The sequence below is a fragment of the Haliotis asinina genome, chromosome 1 (genome assembly GCF_037392515.1).
Source record: "Haliotis asinina isolate JCU_RB_2024 chromosome 1, JCU_Hal_asi_v2, whole genome shotgun sequence".
Classification (NCBI taxonomy): Eukaryota; Metazoa; Mollusca; class Gastropoda; order Lepetellida; family Haliotidae; genus Haliotis; species Haliotis asinina.
Genome location: NC_090280.1, coordinates 96,324,406 through 96,348,130, shown reverse-complemented (window position 1 = coordinate 96,348,130; position 23,725 = coordinate 96,324,406). Strand labels below are relative to the sequence as shown.

Sequence of the window (23,725 nt, the reverse complement as noted above, 5' to 3'; positions counted from 1 at the left end):
TACCGACGTATGTATCTTGACGTGATAAACGCGTGTTGTTGAAACTAGAAATGCCTTACGGTTCAACTTCTTTATTATACAAGGTCACAACGTTTCGAGACAGATCCTAGTCTCTTTTTCAGGTGAAGTGCATAATAAAGAAGTTGAACCGTGAAGCATTTTACTTTGATTCCTCCAACTTCTAAATGCCTTTGAAACAACTCAGCGTGTTGTTGAAGTTTGAGACTCTCAGCGGTCATATGTTTATTACACCCCCCCCCCCCCCCCGCCCCGCCCCGCCCCACCCCGCCCCACCCTGTCGTGATACTGCTGCAATATTCATGAAAACGGCGTCAAACTTAATTCAGTTACTATTAATATTTTAACACATCATTAAATACATAACCAGCGGACATATATTGATAGTAGACGGACAATTTTATACCTGGTGATGAAACTCGGGGGTTATCGAAAAAAATACATATCCCAGATTTTCCCACTTGCAAATTATATATTTTGCATTCAAAACCGTTGTATATACAATCTCACCATCAAATGCATTAAATGTTGGCCCAAGGTAAAAGTTCCACATACATGTATTAGCAAATCCCATAGAGTGAACTTATTCAACGCTCCATATAGAAAGCTAACACAAAGAAACAAGCAACAGCAGAAATATGTCGATTACGGGGGATTGTTTAAATCTATTTGCTATTATAAATCTTCCACCTTTGTAAAAAGCATGAACGTGTCTAATCTTGTAGGCTTTCCTTTTTTTGTATTTTGCATGTGTCTTCCGTTTCTTGTAGGACATTGACAATGTAAATATCCCAACGCCTCATTTACGCATAAAATGCTACACACACCTACTTGAGAAAATATACACGATAAGACGATTATGACCACAGTATAACTGGAAATTAACATTTTTAAAGCATGATGATGTCGTTTGTCTTTTGAAGATGAGAACAGAGATATTTCAGTACGGATATAACATGACAAAAACATTATTTTGTTTGAAGAAAATCTTTCATGACAGTGTGTGCTGATTGAACTGACGTAATGCGGTGACAATATTTACCGTTAAATTGAGGTAATGCGCACTACTGTTTCGTGGACAAAGATGTTGGTGTACATACATATATATTACCTGGTTATACCAAAATAAGTGTATTTGTCAAGAGGACGTGAGGTGGTTACATTACTCGCTCGTCGCCCCCGGCAATCTACACACGTTCGTTCACAGCCGCTTATGCAGGTTCTTGGAAATTATTAACGAGAGAGACATTTTTCTGGGAATCACGGATGCTTGTGCATTGTAAACACCATAATAAATTGAGGAACCAGGGCTATATAACCAGTTATTCGGAGGAGTTCCCACAGAGTCGCCAAGATGAGAATCACGTGCATTCTCCTTGTTGCTGTGTTTGTTCTGGGTACCGTCTCTACTGGTGAGTTGAAACAAGATATAAATGTTTTCTTCATATACACCCGGAACGAAGAAAGCCCAAACAAACAGGGACATTAAATTTTTCATTTTTTAAAAATCTATGTAGATTATATTTGGTTGAAAGTGTTAACTTTGCTCTAACATTTATCAATTTATGATATTATGTTATGATATTTCCATACTACTACTACTACTACTACTACTACTACTACTACTACTACTACTACTACTACTACTACTACTACTACTACTACTACTACTACTACTACTACTACTACTACTACTACTACTACTACTACTACTACTGTTGTTGTTGCTGCTGCTACTACTACTACTACTGTTGTTGTTGTTGCTGCTGCTGCTACTACTACTACTACTACTGTTGTTGTTGTTGCTGCTGCTACTACTACTACTACTACTGTTGTTGTTGCTGCTGCTGCTACTACTACTACTACTACTACTACAGCACCACCACTACTACTACTATTACTGCTACCACCGCTACTACTACTGCTACTACTACTACTACTACTGCTACTACTGCTGCTGCTGTTGTTACTGATACTACTACTACTACTGCTATTGCTACTACTACTACTACTGCTGCTGCTGTTGCTACTGATACTACTACTATCTTACGGTGGCCTAGTGTCTGTTCATGCTAGAAACCTGTGCGATTCAGTTCGAATCCTGATTATCCCAGGTTAAGATTTTAGGTTTGTCAGTACCATACCCGATCATCCGGGGTTTTAATATAGAGTGTTAGACTTTAGAGACATGATGGATACAAAGAGTGAGGCTCATTCCTGGTGTACCGACTGACTAGCTGACTGACTGACTGACTGACTAGCTGACTGACTGACTGACTGACTAGCTGACTGACTGACTGACTAGCTGACTGACTGACTGACTGACTGACTAGCTGACTGACTGACTGACTGACTAGCTGACTGACTGACTGACTGACTGACTAACTGACTGACTGACTGACTGACTGACTAGCTGACTGACTGACTGACTGAATAGCTGACTGACTGACTGACTGACTGACTGACTGAATGACTGACTGACTGACTAGCTGACTGACTGACTGACTGACCAGCTGACTGACTGACTGACTAGCTGACTGACTGACTGACTGACTGATTAGCTGACTGACTGACTGACTGACTGACTGACTGACTGACTGACTAGCTGACTGACTGACTGACTGACTAGCTGACTGACTGACTAGCTGACTGACTAGCTGACTGACTGACTGACTAGCTGACCAGCTGACTGACTGACTGACTGACTAGTTGACTGACTGACTGACTGACTGACTGACTAGCTGACTGACTGAGTTTAGGTTTACCCCAACCCTAGCAATGTTCCAGCAATATCACGACAGGGAACACCAGAAATGGGTTTCACACATTGTACCCATATGGGGAATTGAACCCAGATCTTCGGCGTGACGAACGAAAGCTTCATTCACTGGGCTACCCACCACCGGCAGTATATGCACAGACATGCTCTTGTCGAGACGCATTCAGGAGCCCATTTTAATAACGGATTAGGGTCATCAGGCTTGGCTTAAACTTGTCATGGCATCCTAGTTGTGTAGATTGATGCTCATGATGTTGGTCACTGGGATGGCTGGTCCTGAGTCGAGTATTTACAGACTGCCGTCATGTAGGTGGGTGCGGTGTTAACCAACAAACTAACCAGCCGAGACTACAGCTCTTTTTATAACTAGGAATACACTTTCTCAGTAAAGTACAGGTTCCAGTACTCTTGGCGAGACCCATCCGGGATTCGAACCCACACCTCCAGAGTTAGAAAGTGTAATCCCAAATGTGACATCATGTGTTTAGAGTGTACAGTCGATGGTGTTACTGTTTCAGCTTCTACCGTGTGCAACGTCGGAGATAGCTGCGTCCTGCATTGGCACTGCCGGGGCTGTAGATGCTCAGACGGAAGACCGGCGATGTGCGATCGTGAACACAATGAAGCACCTCATTGCTCTTGTCATAGGCACTAGCGGCTCATCAGTGCATTCACTCGATGTCGCAAAGGTGAGAGTTGTGACCGCTCTCTCTCTCCCTCTCTCTCTCTGTGTTTATTTTTTTGTATTACTGTCTGAATATCGGTGATGAAGAACCCGTGTGTGTGTGTGTGTGTGTGTGTGTGTGTGTGTGTGTGTGTGTGTGTGTGTGTGTGTGTGTGTGTGTGTGTGTGTGTGTGTGTGTGTGTGTGTGTGTGTGTGTGTGTGTGTGTGTGTTTATTTTTTTCGTATTACAACCCGAGTATCGGTGATGAAGAACATTGCTACCCAGAATGGCCAGTCTTGGCAATTTGCTGCTCAGAGTAGCGTCCCTTGACTCTCGCTGGGTCGTGACCGGGTGGTCAGGCTCGCTGACACATGTTGGTTGGTTAACACATGGACACATGGACTGCCTGATCCAGACATGATTATTTACAGACTGGTGCCATATAGCTGGAATATTGCTAAACAGTTCGCATAATTGATTTAGCAAAACTTTTTAGAACATTTACATGACAAGGAACGAAATTTCCCAAGGAACATGCAATGCTTCGTCTACACCTTTTGACAAATTTGTAATTGTTTTTCAATTTAATGTTTTTATTTTTCAGAGACAATAACCCACCAATCCTGCATCTTGCATTGGGTTCGAAGTAAATTCAGTGACATAGAATATATATTTGAGGGACTTTGTCCAGCGTTATTCATTCTTCGTTGAAAAATGTAAAATAATCTACAAAGAAATAAAGTGTGTAGCGACTTGCGTTCGTATGGGTTCTTCTCTTCCACCTGTTTATATGACATGGAGTCGGAAATATTCTTCAAAGAAGCATGACTAGGTGAAATACTCGAATCTGATTGGACAATTAATATAATTAGACCTTATCAGTTTGGATTAAAAATGCGTTTGTTTAGTGACGGCTTCACTGCGCACTACTTCAGCTGGACCACTAACGTGGCTAATACCAAACAGCAGACGTGATGGAAATAACAAATTTTGAAAGTTTATTTATTTATTTATTTTCCCTCCATGTTCATCCCACAACAACCAGTCATGTTATCTTGTTTAATAAATATTAAAGCTCAATTACAATGTACAGCCCCAGCTATAATAACAACAAGCAAAAAAATCATCACTTTTATACTAATTTTACAATAAAAACGTTAGTAACATTTGGTTATAGGTACGAGGGGATGTCAATAAGTTTTGAGCCTTGAGCATTTTTCATACCCAGGTGTCACAGCCTATGGTACGACATTGAACCTTGGGGTGTAGCTGATGTGATATATATATATATTTTGGTATCCTACTCTCAGAAGGTATTGAACAGCTCACACTGAGTGAAAATGAATAGAATTGAGTATAGAGCAGTAATTAAGTTTTTAGTTCTTGAAGGAAACTCGGCGAAGAACATTGAAGAAAGGCTTTCAGCAGTTTATGGGAAGTCTTCCCCTTCATCTGCTACCATCAAACGATGGGTCAATGAATTTAAGCATGGTAGAGAGAGTCTTGAAGATGACCCCCGTCCAGGTCGCCCAACAACAAACACTAGTCAGGAAAACATTGACAGAGTGCATAGACTTGTGGTGGAAAATCGTCGAATCACACTCCACGAGTAAGAGGAGACCAAAGGCATTTCACACGGATCCATCGAAACAATTCTTCATGAACATATCGTCATGTCTAAGGTGTGCGCAAGATGGGTGCCAAGAATGCTTACAGATGAAATGAAGCAAACAATGGTCACCATAAGCAACTCCATGCAAACCAGATACAACAAGAATCCAGAAGATTTTCACTTTAGGTTAGTAACCTGTGATGAAACCTGGATCCACCACTATGATCCCGAGAGCAAACAAGAATCCATGGAATGGAAACATGTCACTTCTCCCAGGACCAAAAAGTTCAAAGCCTCCAGATCAGTGCAGAAGATAATGGCGACAGTCTTCTGGGATAGCAACGGCGTCATCCACATAGATTACTTACCAAAAGGAAGAACAATGAATGGGGAATATTACGTTAACTTGTTGAGGCAAGTGCGACAGTCAATCAAGGAGAAGCGCCGGGGCAAGTTCAGACGTGGTATTCTTCTACATCAAGACAATGCCCCAGTGCACACCTCTCGCGTTGCAGCCGGGTACGAGAATCTTGCTGCATCCCCCTACTCTCCAGACCTGGCACCAAGTGATTACCATCTGTTCCCAAATCTCAAGAAACACTTGCGTGGTCGAAAATTTCACAATGATAATGAGCTTATTGCTGCTACTGAGGCTTGATTTGAGGACCAAAATGGCACCTTCAACAGAGATGGCATCAGCGACTGGCAGAAAAGATGGAACAAGTGTCTTGACTCACAAGGGGACTATGTTGAAAAATAGATGTGGTTCATATCCATATTTTGTGTTTTTCTATGCAAGGCTCAAAACGTATTGACATTCCCTCATATATCTGTTTTCCGTTTAGAATTGCTTACACAACGTGATATATTCACCTAGTTTAATACGTGTCCTTTGTGTCAAACCTGTGGCATTGTTTATGCAGAAATCCGGAAATGCTGAGAAAAAGAAAACAAAGGTCAGGCGCAACACTAAATACACTCATACTGCATCAGCTTCTGTTGCATCGTTCAAAAAAATATCACAACCTCTAGAATTCTGGTTTCTGACATTTTCCCACCAAGGATGTCACTACTGGCGATCCATGTTTGCACTTCAAAACGCCTGGGGATAATCCTATCCTAAATGATGAATATCCAAGCTATAGGAATCACAACTTAGTTGCATTTACTAAAATCACCGCGTTAGGCCAGTATTGTCACTCGTTCGTCGCATGCCATGTTCAAAATCGCCAGCTATAAAGATCAAATGTCTTTTAACAGTCTGATTTGTAGGTCGATCTGGAAAGGGTAGAAGCACGCCAAATCACTATGCGTTTGGTTTCAAATGAAATTTACAATCAATTCGGTCTGACATTCATCTAGACAAAATAAGTATATCTCCTAAATAATGAAACGAATATATATGTAAAATAAGGCTTTTAAGAAGCGAAAAGTGATAAAAGCAATGACATGAACGCTACGCGTTAGGTTTCCAATGAAATTTAGACACTGTCAGTTCGGTTAAATATTCATCTAATTTCCCGAGACAGTACGTTTATCTACTAAGAAATGAATAGAACCTTTTAGAATCATTGTTAATGGTCGTCATATTGAAATATGATGGAAGCAACCGTCTGTTAACACTAAACTGCAGCTGTCACGACAACACACTGAATACTTGCTTCGTTCTACCAATCTCTGTCAAGAACGAAACGGGTCACTTCCCTTTCTGTTCCATACAGACTGACCATAGAGAACAAAGCATGGATACTGCTGGGAATAATCAATTTCACATCGATAATGTTTACTGAAAAAATTAGGAAAATCAACGGTTTAAATATACAACATGAAGACAACCCTGAACCTTCCGACCAACCACAGCAATTTCTCATCGACGTTTAACCCGTTTGCTATTTCTGTTTCGCATTTTTAAAAGCCGCATGTGATACACTGTATCGGATGTTACAGCCTTCTAGAAGAGTCACTCACATAAGAAACCTTGCTTGCTCACAATCGTGAACTGGCGTTGAAATGGATCACTGACAATGGATCTTCTAACAACAGATTTCTAGGTTTCTGTAAAGAAGCATGTTCCGAACCATTCAACAAGTACTGGACATCCCTTCCGTCCTCGTTTGGTCCAGCATTCCACTGTGAATATATAAAGCTAACTTAAGCACCGATCCACAAGCTTCCTACTAAGGTCAACAGTTGTCATTTCTGTGTTTCCGATGATATAACAACCTTTTTATATTTCTGCCGACTCGAACTGGGGACCTGCTGACTGCTCATCCAATGGCTTCCTCCCTGTGTCAGCGCTGGGCAGAAGACAGTAGGACCAAGTGAAAATTTACAAGAAAAGTAAGCTCTCCGTATTAAGGGACTGCCGGAAATAGAAAAATAACCACCTGTTTTTAGGCTGTTACTCTTTTCCCTATAACTTACACATTTGGAAATTGCATATCTCGAAATAATTCACATCGGCCTAACTCGGCGTCCTGTGGGATGCGCAGTAAAATATCAAGAAAAGCATGTTTACTCGTAAAATCGGGCCAAACAAAATACGGATAGCTGGTGAAAACAATGCATCTGTCTTTAGATGGCATGACGACAAACCGTCGACTCTCCTGGCATGAAATGCATGTGTTACCTGAAGGCACGTGTTTGGAATATCTCTCAACTATATATTAATATATAACACCTTATGGTCTGTTTGCCGTGACAACGTACCGATGAATTTCACTTTACACAAAAAAGTATTTCAAATGAAGTGAAATTAAGATTGCGAATCCTCATAAATTTACCTTGCCAATGGAACGATTAAATCTCAGATTGTTATTCAACTTTGGATAAAAGTTGTTCTACTCGTTAACAAACGCATTAACGCGCTCGTTAACAGTGAAACAAATGCATTAACGCACTCGTTAACAGTGAAACAAACGCATGTGTGGTGCGTGGTGATGGGAACTAGACCATCAATACTTGTTCTCGGGATTTCATTGAATGTGCACAACCCCCGTAATACAGATGAGAGCGATTTGAAACTATGGTCGTTTGTTAACGAGAATTAGGATTTAACGTCACATTGGCAATATTTCAGACAAATTGTGACAAGAACATATCTGAACTGAAATGGAATGTGTAACTGGGATAACTGGGATATCTCAATCACAGCTCAAACTAGTATGGAAAGTTGAAACTAACTGTACTATTTGTACACATCAGCTGAAGGAAGTTAGCATGAGTAATTATTAAATATGGCTGTGGAAATCTGAGAGCACAACCTAGTGAGGAAATTGGAGTGTACCTTTGATGGTGGCGATGTTTTATTTTGACATGAAAAATACTATTTGAACCGAAGCGAGGGAAGTGCGTTGCCAAACTCGAGGGTACACAAGCCCATGCCCCCCTCGAAACTTATCATGTGCGCTTTCTTTATACACGCCTAAGGGACAGTACTACAAATATACATGGATAGGTTTTCAATGTCTTTAGTATTTGAACTGTTTAGTAGTAGTGAAAACGTTTGCCTGTTTGGATGGGCATAATAATTATTTTTGTTTGATATATTTGCTTCTATAAATTAGGGCATACAAGACATAAAACAATAATGATACTCTCCTTCAATTGTATGTGAATTCCATAATTGAAAAGTTCTATTCATATTTACACGTCTACCTTTCTCAATGAAAAAGTTCAAGTGTTGGGCATTAATTTGAACAAACGTTATGGATATCACGAGAGTGCGACGTTTCGATACAGATTCTTGTACCGTTGTCAATCAGGAATGTACCATACAGTGGTGGCAAGGTACATATACTGAAAGTAACGCCACCCTGACACTTTCATGAATTTTGGCTCGTAGCAATGTGTGTAATTTAGATGGTTCGCATGAAAGCATGAAGTCAAGTTTGGGTACTGTTTGCGTTCTGTTCGCGTTAGTTACGCTCTTGGCACGCAACGCGTGACCGGAAATGGCGCGCATTGTCACGCAATGGCACGCTGTTGCACGACTTACTTACGTACAGGTCAACTATTATTGGCTTATTGTGTACGTTTAGTGTGCGGTACGGTACGCACGACGTGCATTGTTCCAGCATGGGCATGTATTGCCATTTTCGCGCATGCGTGATTATACGCATGGTATTATTTGGTCCCGCTTTGTCCCGGTTGACGCCAAGCTATATCAACAGCAGGCATCAGATCCAGCTTCATGCATTGTTGTGGACCAACAAGATGTTAAACACCAGAGAGGCGTTAACAAAGCAGAGATGTTTATACATATGATTGGGCTTGGTGAAGTAGTGCATCATAAGCTGGTGGAATGTAATACCCTTGACCTCGGCTGATGGTAGGCTTTTAGTGTTGAGTAAACTGGAGTTATAGTGCTTTGCAGGGATTGTATGTACGCATCACTAGCTTTTACGTTTAATGTTTTTAGAGGTATGTGAAAGACAAAAATAAAGTGACTGTACATGTGTTTTTCATGCGTTAAGTTCGAGCGTAGCCGTCAACCAATGTGGAAGGTTTTAATATTTTTTTTAAAAACTCAAGAATAACAAGCAAGATGTCAATATTTGATATGAATGGCTTCGATGAGTTTGCTTTAGCTGAAGTCCTTTCGGTTGTTGGCAAAAGTGGTGATGTCAGTCCAGTTCATGCAGAGATGAGGGTTTGATTGGATGTGATCAGAGATGGATAATTCGGTGACGGAGTTGGTGACGGAGGCCTGGTTTTCTTTCACAAGGATGTTAATGGGTTCGGATGTTTCGCCTATGTAACTCTGTCCACAATCACAATTTATTTTGCAAATCACACACATCGGGGTTTTGTTGTCGATAGCTGGAGGTTTACAGTGGTCGATAGCTGGAAGTTTACAGGAGTCTGTACACAGTGGTCTGGGGATGCGGGGAGTGTTGGTTGTTTAGGTGGATGCTGCAAGTACGCGTTAGAATTGTACTTCGGTTAGAATGAGGGCATAGAGGTGATAGTATTTGGTATGGATATTAGACCTTGGAATAAACGACGTTCAGCAATTTCAAATATCGCTTGTCCAGAAAACAGCAACAACAACAAAAACAAAACAAAACGAGACAAAACAAAAAAAACCCAACCAACCAACCAACCAACAGACAGACAGACAGACAGACAGACAGACAGACCAAACAACCAAACAACCAAAACAAAACAAAACCATAAAAAACCCAAATTAAACCAAACAACGAAACAAAATAAAAACAAAAACACAACAGAAGATGTATTAATAGTTTCTTCCTACAGGTCAGCAAGCCATTACTTCTATATCTACATACCCGTAGAACAATATGTGGTGCTATCCCTGGAACAAGCCATGAAAAGATTTATTGCGAAACGTCATTCAGTTCGTTGAGTGAAAGGTCGAAAATACTATAAATTGCTAACCCTTTACAAAATGTATCATCGTTTATTACCAGACAATCTACATATATCTAAATCTACATACACAAACATATACTCTGTAACATAATAGTAAGTATAAATTTCTCTAAGTATAAGTATAATATTCTCTAATCACATACAAACATTTCTTCCATGCTTTGGCCTTACTCTTGACATATGCACAGAACACAACCCTGTGCACTTTAAAGAACCCACTAATCAGACGGTAGGTGAACAGATGGAGGACACAGGAACACATACAGACATATAGTTGTAAGTATTGTAACATGCAATATCAATGGACAATATGTTGTGACTGTGCCCCAGTTTACCCTTCTGCAAATGGCTATATTTGTGCGAATGAGGCTGTGTGATAACTCGCTGCGCCTGACAGGCTGCATGAGTTGAATATTCCCTAAGGAGGTGGTTAAAAGACAGAAAAGGCAGACAGACAGACAGACAGACAGATATTTTATTCAGTATAAAGACCAAAGGCCCATAATGCAAAATAAATCAGTTGAAGTAAGTGCACTTAAAAGTGGCAGGATTTATGTTTTCAGAGTTGTAGCTCTAGTTTGATGTATATATTTAACAAATTTACCAAACATATTTGATGATTGTTTTGTCTTTACTGCTAAGTATGTGCATTAAGTTTTGTTTGCTGACATTACCATACAAAAGTGGAGTAATAAACCTATTTCTAGCATCATTATATAATTTACAATATTAATTGTAATTTACAATTGTAAATTGTTGGTTAAAAGAATGCCTTGATCAAGGGAATACACAAACGGCTCGAGCATGTATTGGTTGCGTGTATATGAGCGCTATATAAATATCATGTGGTATCATCACATCACAGCATGAGTAGACTCAAAACTAAAAAAAATTAGAATATATCCTTAAATTTTACATCAAAGTTTAATTCGAATCTGAAATGGACTTATATCATTAACCCGCTTTTCTAAGAATACATTCAAAACAATCTGCATGGAGAGCAGAGTGTGGAATTGGCTGCATAATAGTGTCATTCCAATGGAAAATGGACTTATATTCTTACCCCGCTAACTCTGATACCGATCCATCGATATCATATACCCTTATTGTCCCCGCACAGGTAATATTGAACATTTGTTGAACATGGGTACCATTCATGGCGACAAGGACATCGTTTCTTTCATGGACATCGATGGCTATGAAAATCAGATCATCACAATGTGTGATGCCAGTCCCTTCACCTAATAGGTCTGGATGAGAATAAAACATAATGCTAAAGAAAATCAACTTTATGCCATAGTCCCATATGAATTGCCCATAACGTTGCAAAACAATTACGAACAGTAAACAAACAAATGTTCATATGCCATTTAAAACCTAAGCTTAATACAGAAGTATAATTGTGTAACCTTCCCAGTGCAGTTCAGCATGTGTATAGGGCACTGAAACCATAAGCAGTTTATTTACGTCTGACACTATTATTGCTGACTATGGCATCAAAATACATGATGTGTCACAAACAATGATGACACCCGTGACTAAATATTCATCTCCCTTTATTGTCACTATCTGTAAGGTCATACTACATGGATACCCCGTTATGAATCAGCTGTCACTACGTTCAGTTTTCATTGTAATACATTTAGACCCACTTGGAAGGGACACATATACGAGTGATATGTTCCCGTGAGGTCTGTTTCTGGTGTGTTAGATGGAGTAATCAGAGTCATTAGATCTGACACTGTAGTTTGTTGCTGTACTCGGCAGGATTGTTCCGATAGGGTCAACCACTGCAATGTCAGAACCACCAGAACAGCACATCCCTCGACTCTTTGGCATAAAAGTAAGCATTTTCGGAGCAAACTGTTAATCATGTGTTCTTCAGATTCCTTTTCCCAATTATAATCTACACATGCAAATGTACTATAAAATGGACAACATTCATATAATCTAAGTACCTGCCACTTATGCACAATGTGAATGACGTGTTAAAATGTATACAATTCAGTACGAATATTCAAGTATTCGAACATGCTTGAAAAAGGCCTATTGGACTGAATCAGTGAATCACCCACTTGCCACGCTGTTTGTTATTGATGAATATTTCAATAAAAACATTTGCAGCCTATTTGTGAACAGAAAAACTCATGGTGAATATCACATGGCTGTATTGATTTGTCAGCCGGAGAAAGTTTTTCAAAAATATCCTATACTCTGGTATCTGTTGGACACAACATTATAGCTGCAAGTTACGCACGCTGCTATTGCTAACTTACTGACAGGACACATGGCGCGTAACAGAGGTTCTTGTGGATATTGGATGAACGGAAATCACATCTGGTTGTTCATATTAGTTGTCTGGTCATTCAACTTCATGAAATATAAGCTGACAGGGGCCTAACTGAAATGCTATTTACAAGTGAAAAGAAATCTAGATAAATTATATTATTGTATACACCACAAAGGATTGGGGCTCTGTCTAGATTCCTTTAGAACATCTCCAGTAGAGAGTTTGTAAGTGGAGACTTCGCTTAAATGACGGTATGTAAAATTCTTAAAATGTTTCTAAGTTATGGTGTAATCAACCCACTCCAGCTTAAAACTGTGTAATTCATCAGGAATTATTTCTGAACAGACCCAAACGGTCAATTGTATCTGGATCGACATCATATTACAAAATGTAATGTCGATTTTGACTTAATATCTCCTCATCAGCTTCTGTCTACCGTGGATAACAGTAAGACCTAAAGCAGATCTTTCACTCAGTAAGCCTGACATATCTGACAGAAATCAACTTATCTCTTAATAGAAATATCACAATAATTATTGTGGCCTAATACTACACTCATCGTTCAAATTTCAGCATTGGTTCCAAGGAAAGTGGTAAGGTTGAATGGCCATTGTCGTTGGATCTAAAATCTTATCTTCCCGGATTCCTGATAACAGTTATATTTCTACAGTTTAAACCATGGCGATCCAAATAACCTAGGTTTCCATTCAGCACTATTCTAAATATAAACAGTTTACCATTATTTTCTCTCCTGTTTTCAGGACTAAATGATTCATTTTCAAAACATCCTTTCATGCTTCATATTTTAGAACTGTACAATGAACTCTCCACTTGCACTTTCGACATAGTCTTGTGTTGGTTACCATGTCATGTCGGCATTGCTAACAAACAGCTCTGTCCACTACAGATTTCTTTAACTTTAAACCGACCACCAGACGGTCAAGGAGATGATGCACACACAGAAAAAACGATCTTCGATTGCAGTCCCATTTTATAACTTCTGATCATAGCAACTACCCCAGCTCAAAGTCACCATCGCCGTCAACAACATGGCCAATCGGTGGATCTCACGACTCCTAGCAACACTGGCCTGACGTCCCATCGCATGGCCACTATGCAACGTCACTTGCACCAGTATAGGGCTTGAACGGGTAGGCAAATATGGAATCGGGTACCCGCATGTACTTACCCGAATGAGAATAGAATAGCCGGAAATGTAAGATATACAGCGTTTCCGTCAACTTTCTGAATATCCAATGATGATTGGACAGAGATTATTACAGAAATTTTGAAAGGGTGGTAAAGACATTAAAACTGATTGATGACGTCCGTTTAACCACTATACAGAGTAACGTTATCACTTATGCAGATTTAGATTACATTCTTTAATAAATGAGCTCCATTACTCGGACAATACCAATGATGTAAATATGTGTTAAGTTAATAATGAAAAAAAGTTATTATTTGACCTTGTCATTACAGAGTTCCATCCCTTTCCAGGTACTCAATTCCTAGAAATAGCGTTCGATTCCAGCTGTACCCGACCCGTGTTCGAGGCCCCGAGAAGCCGTCCCAGCCCTCCAAAAATCCCCCTCATGGTGAGTATCCTACGACAGGGCAATCTCTCAATTATCCAACCCCGTGATCAGTTATTCAACTTCAATGTCCTACTTCCCATAGTAATTCATGGGCACCATCAGTTTATGGTACTCATCCTTCTTAATGCCTACTATCCAAATTGAAGGCTCATCTTCAAAGGCTCAGGACAATTGGTTACGAATGAAAGCATATATCATGTGTAATTTACCTAAAAACACGTTAAATGCCGGACTTTCTGTTTAATATAATCTTTGTAATATTTTGGGGTAAACAGTTCGACAATTAGTAGGAATGCCCATGAGCACTAAGTGTGCTTCCCACTTTGCGGATCTGTTTCTGTATGCATATCAATATGAATTGCTGCATGGGTTTCGCCAAGACGTTTACATACCTTAAGCTGTTGCATACTGACCTCTATGGACGGAGATTCAGAATGACTAAAACACTAAAGAAGGCTGTATGACAAAAGGGACGATTTCAACTTTCCAATGGTCAACTTCCCTTTCATGTCGAGCAGTATTCAAACAGCTCCTGTCTTAGTGTTTACATACCACTACTTTTACAGTCGAGTGTGTTCTTTTTACCAAGATTTCAAAGCTCACCATACAACGTTTGCACAGGAGTTGTCTGATCAAGGGTGCTACGGACTATGCCTCACTAAAGCTTTCAAATCGTTTTATGGTAGACACTTGATGCATCAGTGACACAATGATGTCAGATGCAATTCTCTATTTTGACTTGTACCAGACGATCCTGAATTGTTTCAGGTGAACGCTTGTCTAGACTTTGCATATATTTATGACAGGTGTCACCGATTGGGCAGGATACGTTCACCTTTTCGCAAACACCTGTTATCATACTATTTCATAGTGATTCTTGAACACTGTCATCTTATCGCATGATGGACTGTCTGGTTCAGACTCGATATATTTACAAGCAACATCATAGACCTTTAATACTCCTTAAACAAAAAAACACATGTATATGCCCACAACACACCGGAAAATGCAGAAAGGATTTTGTCTGTTCAAGTGTCTCCATATTCTCTTCCCAATACGGCCCTTTCATGGTGCGAGTGTTCAAGACTCGCGATTGGAGGAGTTCAGATTTAGTTGTGCAATCAGAGACGTTGTTTCAAGAGTGATCATTCGAAAGATGTCGGTAATTTCCGAATGCATCGGGAAAAGTTGCCACTACCAGTTTTTGTTTCTACAAACACATGCCGGCAATTGATCCCTACACTCTCTATTGCCAGTTTCTGATTTTCAGTTAAACATGAAATACCGCATCTTTCCTTCGCACGTTGATGAACCAACTCCATGGGGGCCGCCATATTGGAGCTAAGTCTATTTAACACGTGTTCTGATTGGATTGTAACTAGGGAGATAATTCCTGTTGCACTTTTTTGCCGCAAGGGGATTTCTTGATGGCCGGGAAATATAGCCGTATTAGAACAGAGGTTACGTAGGAAGATATGACAGGAGTAACCTCTGTGGGAAGAGAATGTTGTCTCCAGTGGACCTTTTTTTAAAAACAAATCTATTAATCGTCCTTTCCACATCATGACTACCTTCTCATGAGAAGGGCAAGTATCTTTCCATCCTTCCTTTCCTTCACCTGTCCATCCTTAAGTTTGTTATTCACTCTCGTCATGACCCCATTGTCACCCTATAGTCCACATGTCCACTCATCTTACCCTCTACACTCTTTGTCACCTGTCACACCTTAAGATATTTGTCATTTTGGAAAATATAGTTTAAATTATCAGCATAAAATCATTATATGTTCCTTTCGCGCACATTTATTGATCCATTGTCACATGGTGAGAAGGGTCAGAGTAACTGTGGCAGCTGCTGCACACACCTTGCTACATATTGATAGGTATGGGGGATATAATCCGCGAAATCAATTCTGACATTTCAACTTGTCTCTTTTCTGCGTCCACACACGTATATATCAGGGTTATATTTCGAGTGTACGTTTATCCGTGAAATGGAGACCATCTTCACAATGGCATGTCAAAAATGTCTTTGACAATACCTTGTCCCAAAGCAGTCCTGACTTGGCAAAATCATCTGTTGTTTCATTACCCTGAAAACTGACATACGTTGGCACCCAGACAATATTACGTGGGATATGTTTAGTTTTCAAATTGTGTCCAGTTTCAAAATTTTGCAAACAATATCATTTCTTGACCCATCTACTCCAGACTCAAGGGCCTCAATGGCTGACTATGAATCAGTGAAAAGGATTACTTCAATTATTATATTTAGCCACTCATCCCAGAGCTTGCTATAAGCTCTGCTGCAAAAGACTGTTATGTTATCCTGAAGCCTGAGCCATCGGAGATAATATAATCAGGGGTCCAGAAAACTCCAACAGTACGGATCAAAACAATGTGTGTAAAACATGTACACTGTACAACGTTCCCTTTAGAACATCTTCAGAAATCGCTCTCACAACAGTTGGATGTTTATTCTCTTTTATAATGGAACTGATTTTATAACACAGTCATGGACTAAGGAAAAGCTTAGAGGCAGTTTCAGACGGTGTAGTGAGACGTACAAGGGAGCATTACACTGAACAACTCCATTTTGGGCTACCAGTATCAGAACGTAAAACCAAACAGGATCTAGTCCCAAGACCAGTTACACATGAAACACTCTCTTCTCAGTCATGAGGTGTATTCGTGACTAAAATCAACAGTAGGTGTCCAGCTGTTTTAAAATTTTTAAATATGAAATAAAGTAATAATATTAATAATCATCATAATCGCCCCCTCAAAAACAAAACAAAAAAAAAAAAAAAAAAACAAAAAAAAAAACAACAACAACAAAAAAAAAATAAAAAAAAATAAAACAAAAAAACCCAAAACTGAACACAAACAAACATAAGGAATAATCACTCTGAAGTAAACAAGTGCTTATTAGCACCGATGACTATTTATTTGCTATTACTTCAGGTCATTTTTACGATAAACTGGAAATTTATAAATTTTGTTGTTAAATAAACTTTGAGTTAGGTGATATTGAAGCCTGACATCGTTGAATGTTGTAGCCACAAACATAAGAAATGTATAACAGATAAATACACATTTTCACAAGGGCCGCATCATTGCAGATTGTCAGAGGCAGATGGAGTTTTTAATGAACTTTGTGTGTACCAGGCATGACACGTCTTAATGGATGATCAACTTCTTTATTGTATCATAACGACGTTTCGATATAGATAATGTTCTATTGCTTGAAAACGGTAAGTATCTCTACAGTTGAATCGGTATCTCATTGGTTGAGTCACTATGCTTAGTTCACAGATGAAAGGAAAGTGATCAGATTCGTTCTGTTTTGAAATTTCAAAGTCAATGATCTGATCGAACAGCTGTGATCAGGTAGCGAACCGTGACACGTCCATTATGTGCTGATGTAATATAACGTTCCGTATCCCCTAGGAATCTACCATTGGGAGAGTCAACACAGTGTCAACTACAGATTTCAGGTGGTCTTCTTCCAAAATTGGTGACTTCTTTATCTTTGCTTGTATACGGTAATGAGAAAACATCACTGTCATACCATTAACTCACGGGTAAAAAGTTAGTGCTGTCATCGCTATTGAAATATTCCCTATTTTGGTAACAGCTGCATACCTGCGGCATTGTATCTCAGTGTCCTCGCACGATAACACCAGCTTAAATTTGGGCTAGTACAAGCAGTCACACATACACACGCATATACTCGTCATGTGAGCGGAATATTCTCGAGGGCGTCGTTAAACCCGTTTCACCTGACCTCATCATGTTTCCAACAAACAATCATACGTTGTGGAAGAATATTATCAACAGAACTCTGATATTTATGTTGTTTTGAAGAGTGGGAGTTCCAAGAGATTATAGTCATATTAGTTTTGAATAAATGTGAATAGGTTTGATCAAGAACCGATCACCCCCAATTTCAATTCAATGAGTTCATTTGTATCAGTGTTTATGTCGAAGCGTTTATTGTCTATGATGAGGTTGTCTAACCAGGGGAACATCACTGCTGTCTTTCCTGGTTTCCAGCATGCGTGTGATGAGCAGCCTCCTATCCTCTCTCACTCTGAAGCAGTTGTCTTCATTGGAGACTGCCTCAGCGTGGTCCTGGCACAAGGCAGACGATGTCAGATGTGGTCTTGCTACTGTCAGCTTGACCAGTAAGGGAACATGGCTTATCCTCAGACTATCACCACTTTACTCCCAGCATATGCATTATCTATATAAAGTTTGTTTTCCATGATGGTCCGACCCGTGAAGGTCCCGGGGTAGAACAGGCCTTCAGCAACCACGCAGATCGATGCTCATGATGTTGATCACTGGATTGTCTGCTCCAGACTCGATTATTCACAGACCGCCGCCATATAGCTGGAATATTGCTGAGTGCGGCGTAAAACTAAACTCACTCCATGATGGTCCTCACCTCCTCCTCACAGACTAACGTCTCGTTCTCCTCACCTTTCTTGTCCGGAATTCCGTAAGACACAATACTATCTCTTCTAGTCCTATTTTCTGAATCGACAGCTTTACTGTACATGTTTTTTGGTTTTGTAGCTAGTGCATCATTCAGTATATCAACTTGCTATGTTACGACTGTAACGTCATGTTGCCGTCTCTTCGCCATATCAGCAAGGTCTTTCACGGTTTATCCTCATCCTGGGTTTAACGTCACTACATACAGTTAGTGACGAAAACTGTGACTACACACAGCGACAAAATGGGGATATCAGACTATACCTTCCGATTTCTTTGTGAGAGAAAGCAACCACCGAGGTATGTGATTAAGTCAACCTGGGTCAACGCATTGGACTCTCATGGATTTCGGCAAACACTAGGAAATGTTTGCTACCATGAGTATCATCATGGAAAGTACCCCAGTTGCACTTTTTGGCCATTGAAGAGGCAACCAAAGATAGACCTAAAGGAGAAAATGTCGTTCTTCCAGAACCCATTCTAGTCGTTTCACCATTACTTATGATAACCAGATTAGCAAAATTGCTTCTGGAAACGTTTGAAGCATTCCTGCTCTCGTAACATATGTCATATTTGGGATTACACTTTCTTAATAAAGCACAAATTCAAGTACTTTTTGGTTGAGTCCCAGCCGGGATTCGAACCCGTACCCTCAGAGTCAGGCACATAATCGCCAGCACACAAAGTCAGCTGCCTAGTATGCTCAGACACCGCGACTTCGACAACAAATGAAAGTTTAAAAGGTTTATTGAAAATGAATTCAACGTCAATTCCTTTCCAGCATTTTAGGCATTGCTTTCCAGGAAGGTCTTCGTCCCTGAAAAGAGAAGGATAATGAGGACTTTCCTGGTTGGACTGTCAAGGAAAATGTTTAAGTTGTAAACATTTCTAATAAATTAATAGCGCAATGTGAATACCTCGATATTGTCGAGGTTTGATACAAACCAAGAATGATCACAAAAGATGAAAGCACGACCTAGACACATGAGCCATGTATTGCTACGTTTACTGGTTATTTTGTAATCAATCCTTGAACAGAAAAGTCAGTCGGTTGATGAAAGATTTTGATGTAATTCCTCGGCCTATCTCAAAACGATCTCGCACTTAAGGACATCGCAGTTGAGACGAGACGAGACGGCACCAGGCTATTATCGCATGATTTGTATTGCGAAAGATTGATTTTGCTCCGAAAATATGCGTCTCTCTCTCTCTCCCCCCCACCCCCCCCCCCCCTCTCTCTCACACACACCATGGTTTATGAATACACATGTAATCTATATTGTTTCTAGAGTGGCAAGTTTAAACTATCCTCATTAAAGTATGGACAAAAGTCCCCTTCTACATAGCGGCGGTGTGTAAACAATCGGGTCTGGACCAAACAGGCAGGTGATCAACAGAATAAGCAGTCATCTATGCAAATGGGATGCCATGACATGTGTTAGCAAGCTTGACCACCCGATCTCGTTAGTCGCCATTTAAAACCATGGGTTAGATCAATTCTAACTCGGATCTTCGCGGGTTAAAAAGGGTTAAAAAGGTACATACTTACCCTCTCAAGCTAGGCTGCGAAAATGAAGTTTGTAAATTAAATTAAATTAATTTTACATGTCGTATATGCAATTATATAGCATAATCAGTCAAGCCAAAATTACATGGGTGTCTATTCATGTTCCAAGTTTGACAGTTTTGTCTGTCTACACACTAATCAGTCTTGTTTCCTAAGAGTGAGTGAGTGTGAGTGTGAGTGAGTTTTACGCCGTTTTTAGCAACATCTCAGAAATATCACCTTTCAGTGGACATGAGAAATGGCCTTCATACATTGCACCCATGTGGGTAATCGAACCCAGGCAAGCAGAGCGAACGCTTTAACCACTAGGCTACCCCAACGCCCCGTTTCTGAAGATAGTTTAATATGGCTATTGGTATGCGCTAACGTTCTGTATTGAGTATTTCAAATTTAAACAGCTGGGTGAGTTAATCAACCAAGAATTAGACGTATTTGTCACTGAATAAATTATGTTTGATGTAACTACTCGTCGCGATTGCTACTCATATTTCAAAGCATACGCAAACATATATCATTTCAAACTTGTTCTGAAAGCATCATCATGATCAATCATCTAGTGATCAGATTACGGTGAATGTTTAGTGTTAGGGTATCATTTGAGTGGCACGTACCAGGCTGGTTCGAATCCAAGCCTCGGAGACCCATCAGGGGCCGATTCTGCGAATTGCAACGTTCCCACACTTTCACAGGTCGTGGAGTTGAAGATGTCGAGATTTCTGTAAAAAGAACAGATCATGGTGTTGTCTGCTTTCCTAAGCAATAGAAATTCAGACGAGCTCAAACTACTTCCGCAAGTCTGTTTAATACGAGTTTTGGATTAGTAAAGTATCGCCAATATTTTTTCTATCTTAAAAATAGAATAGCATCAAGTGATATTCAATACAATACAGAACGCGTCTCTCCTATTTCTAGCGTTACATGTGCCATGTGGTGTTCTACATTTGTGATGTAACCGTCAACGTTACGTCAGATTTATGACGTCAGTTTGATTATTCAACATGGCAACTGGTTGAGGGAGGAAGGCTGGACGTTATACAACAAATGCACGTCTACCCCTTTGAGGAGACCCTGAGGGGTGGTGAAAGCATTAGAACGTGGTCAGGGTAAACCTAGAATTCTCTCCAGCATGACCCAAGCAAGTCCCTTATGCACATTTCTACGCACTGAATGGCGGCACACCTCCATTCGACAGAACTCTACGTACACGGTAGGGGCGCGCGTCCAGTATGCGCAATTTTACGGACTGAATGGCGCACCATGCCCACAAGGCGCAGCTCTAAGTATAGAATAGCGGTGCACCTCCATTCGGCACAACTCCACGACCTGGATGGCGTTTGATTTGATTTCTGGGCTTTCTTTGACAGATGTTCCCGGGCGTTGAATGAACTAAGTTTAACTTATAAGTTTGCGATGCATCTAAAGAGTCAAACACACTAAGACCTCGGATACCCGGACCTAACATATCCGGAAAACTCGCCTTTCGGTCAAGAAACCCCAAGAAACCAAAACAAAAAACCCAATCTCTTAGCGTATAAAAGTCACTCTATAAAAGATTATGCGGTTTCCGTTTACGTACGGTAAATGTGACAATCCAACCAGCTAAATCAACATAAAATTTGCTAACGGATAATTTGATCTATAACCAGAATGACCACCTGGTGTCCATCAGTGATAGTAAGGGATTCATAAACTCGTGCTTGTTACGTATATAGAAGCATATGACTGATTAGCTCGTGGTTTACAAGGCAGTCATGTATACTCTGTAATTCCTGAACTTCGACCATCTTCAGCATTTAAACACTCACGCAATATCTGGGTAGACAACGTAGATAAGCGATGTGCAGGAATTGATCTTCACATCACCACATGCGTCTTTTTTGCAGGTAAGCAGCTTTGAGCATCCGGTAGCGGCGTTGTGGATCCACAGACCACCAGCGTTATCGCAAAATACTATCCTATCTTTGGTGAAAAGAAGTTCGAGTTAAAGTTTGAAGGTTCCAAATAAAACATCATGTCAAATGTGTGAAGGGGGCTTTCATGCTAACAATAACGTTTATTGATTGAGCAATGACGAATGACACCGGTTATTTCCTAAGCTGTTTAAAGGCGAATATAAAACGGTTTAGAGCTTAAATAATGAAAAAAGTGGCTTCTCTGCTGTTTATCTGACTGGCCCCGTCGTTATAGTTGTGTATATATGTACGTACCATCGTCAATAACATCGAACGAAGTAATGTCGACTGGAAATTTGAATTTGGTTTGTAAATCTGATCCTGTCTTGTTGATGCATTCGATTTGGTTGCAGTTGACGTAATACAATCGCCTGCAACGATATTGGAAGGCAATGTTTATGAACATTCTCTTTCATTTTACACACACACACACACACACACACACACACACACACACACACACACACACACACACACACACACACACACACACACACACACACACACACACACACACACTCACACACGTACATATTTTGTGCAGCAGTCCAAAATTGTATCTGTGATGTGTGTTTTCCTACAAAATGTGCTTTTTGACAGTCACTTTTAGCTTATGTTCAAGATACGAGTCCCCAAATTCTGAATCGTCAAGTGTCATGAGTGAATGAGTGCGTTTAGTTTAATGCCGCACTCAGCAATATTCCAGCTAGTTGGCGGCGATCTGTAATAATCGAGTCTGGACCAGACAATCCAGTGATGAACAGCATGAACATCGATCTGCGCAAATGACACGTGTCAACCAAGTCAGCGAGCCCGACAACCCGATCCCGTTAGTCAACTCTTACGACAAGCATAGTCGCCTTTTATGGCAAGCATGAGTTGCTGAAGGCCTATTCTACCCCGGATCTTCACGGGTACAAGCATGAGTTGCTGAAGGCCTATTCTACCCCGGATCTTCACGGGTATCGTGATCAATGTAGAACATGGGCATGGCTATTTTGGATTGAGTTCGTTTTGATGTTTGTTAGCGGTCTTACACGAGGCCCCGAGCCAACATAGGTGAGTGACCATGGTTTAACATCGGTTGTTGCAATATTCCATCGGCATCACAGAAATGGGCTTTACACATTATACTCATGTATGGAATCGAACCTGGGTCATCGGCGTGACTAACCAAAGCTTCAACTATTAGGCTACCTCCACCGCCCCCAGCAAATATCACCTGCTTAAAGCTTAAAGTCACAGAAGAAGTCTATAATATTATATAGTGATACTCTGAGATGCATGGTTTTACGGCACTTTTAGCAATATTCCAGCAACATCACAATATACTCATATGGGGAATGGAGCA

The 23,725-nt window shown here is 40.3% G+C and overlaps 1 long non-coding RNA gene across 1 annotated transcript; it reads left to right on the top strand.

Annotated features, from left to right (window-relative positions):
- Nucleotides 1-1,303: 1,303 nt before the first annotated feature.
- Nucleotides 1,304-4,216, top strand: LOC137255886 (uncharacterized). Its single transcript, XR_010954538.1, has 3 exons — nt 1,304-1,430; nt 3,316-3,486; nt 4,067-4,216. It is a non-coding gene; the product is annotated as an uncharacterized lncRNA (long non-coding RNA).
- Nucleotides 4,217-23,725: the final 19,509 nt, after the last annotated feature.